This window comes from Atta colombica, unplaced genomic scaffold (genome assembly GCF_001594045.1).
Source record: "Atta colombica isolate Treedump-2 unplaced genomic scaffold, Acol1.0 scaffold69, whole genome shotgun sequence".
Taxonomy (NCBI): domain Eukaryota; kingdom Metazoa; phylum Arthropoda; class Insecta; order Hymenoptera; family Formicidae; genus Atta; species Atta colombica.
In genome coordinates, this window is record NW_017259560.1 from 40,631 (window position 1) to 43,031 (window position 2,401).

A 2,401-nucleotide genomic window follows, 5' to 3' on the forward strand; every position below is an offset into this window, starting at 1 on the left:
GATATCTTCTAATGCATGCTTTTGAACCTCCCTTACCTCCCTTATCTCCAAATTTCGTCATATCCGTACAAGTAGGATAAATATCACACTCATGTTGTTGACAATTCTCACAAACATCACATCGCCTCCTTTTCAGTAACTAAAGTATTACGTCCTGTAGACACCACGATTCTTTTTTTCTCGAAAGAGTCGGCTCCACATCGGTTGGCATCTATGAGACTCGAGTGGAGTCCTCTGATAACGGTCTGACAGAACTGAAAAGAAGGACCAGACAAGCTCCGCGAAAACTCGTAAACAATAAACTCGGAAAGAATAACAACCTTAATGCAGGCCTGAAAGGGTGACAAGATTGCGAAAGACATTATAAATGTACCTAAATCACGCAATAGTAAAAATCCAAACTGTATCATTCCAGGCTGACCAATAATTTCATCTTAAGAAAAACAGGCGCTACGTCGCGCTTAAAAAAATCGTAAAACGCAATCGTAACGTGGGATAACTTCCCACGTTATCTAAGATCGAACTTGCGACTGACAATGGTTGCCCTGCACGCAAAACTAATTGTGTACGGTAACTGTTTACCTAGTCATATTTTCCGCGAGGATAACAGAATTCGTCATCCGTCTGGAGTAATCTTGTCTTTTTAAAGAAAAACGTAAATCATTTCTTTTCTTCTCGATTCCTCTTTAACGCTGCATTTTAGATTTACAGTAGGACGTTATAAAAATCGTAAATCTCGCGCGAAATTGCAACTGACATCCTATTGCATCCTAGATAAAGGACATTATGCCCTTTTTTCGGGGTATAAATAGAGGTCCTGCAGAAACGCGGATCGTCAGTCAAAATAACCCGGTTCACCGTCGATACGGTTCACTAGTGAAAAACCTAGTGAAAAACCATGCCAGTAGATCCGTTCACGTCAAGTTCGCATATCCGTGCTCGAGTCCATCGAATTATTGGAATCAGCAAGGCACTCCCCATCAGACTACCTCCTGGTATTCTTGCGTGGACAGCGGGGCTTCTAAGTCAAATATCCCGAAGGTTATGGACCAAGCAATCTCACACACCTCAACAGTAAGATTGTTATACGCTCAATCACATATGTCCCCCGTGTGGATATAAAAATATATATGCATATATATGTATATATTTAATTCATATCTAACGTATACATCTATATTTAATCTCTTCGATTCCGTTATAGTGCGCGTGCGTAGTACAAAAAAAAAACAGACAAACCCTGTGTATTCGAAGGAGTAGGCGGAACCGTCCACCTAGCCGAAGTGTGTCACCACAACCGATCGATGACGGTTTCTTAGAGAGTTTCATACTCTCTAATCTCCGAAGAAACACAACAATAGATCTAATTACTCCTTCTGTCCTTGACGCTGTCATTCAGGAGATCCTATTCCTCTTTCCCAATTGAAGAACGATTCCCATTTCCTCCTCCATACCAGTCAAATTCTATATCGATTGATTGGGATCGGTACTTTTTAAACTCTATATCTCCCCTTCCAACGAACGGAATAGCTTAGTAATCGTATATACTCTACTTAGCTAACGAGAATGGATTGAAATGGATTCAGATTTTCAGAAATATTGATTCACGAATGTTAAAATGAATGCTTTTCAATCCTGAATGCATTTTTATTCATTTAGGAATTGCATAGAGCATATACCTTTCAATCTAAAAATAAAATTAGCTTTTTCTGTGCATTGTGAAAACTGTTCAATTAAAAATTTTGAATAAGAATGCAGTTTTTCAATCCAATTGCATCCAATTGAATCCAGTTAAAGTTACAAGTACCTAGTTCTAATGTGCTCCTGCATCACCTTCTTCGCTTCCAATTCCCAATAACCTTACCTTCCTCTTCGATCCACACATACAAATACGCACGCATGCACGCACACATCACAATAAATCCGTTAATGGTAGTAATATTTTCTTCAAATAACCTTTCACTACACACATAATTTTATATATAATTTATCTCGCTCTTTCTTGCCGTCCAATGAAGAAATAATCTTTTAGACGTTCTATATGATATCTATTGCGCCGTGATGCACCATATATTGTGTAATTTAATTTAATTTAAAGTTTATTCAACGTTTAAACAGTATGTAAAGTTTTGTGATTTCAATTGGCTGATAAAGCTTAGTATAGTCGAACTTTCTATGGTACCTTTACGACATCGAATATTAAATTGTGAAATACTGCGAAACATTATACTATTTAAATTAAGATTTTTCTTCTCTCATTATTTTTTATCTATCTACTTTTAGTTTGTAAATATAATGATCCTCTATTTAGTTATAACTTAGCTCTAATCAGGAGACGCGGTAATGTCTCCGGCCATGTTAAAAAAAAAGACATAAAGCCACTACAAGTCTCTTATCCCGA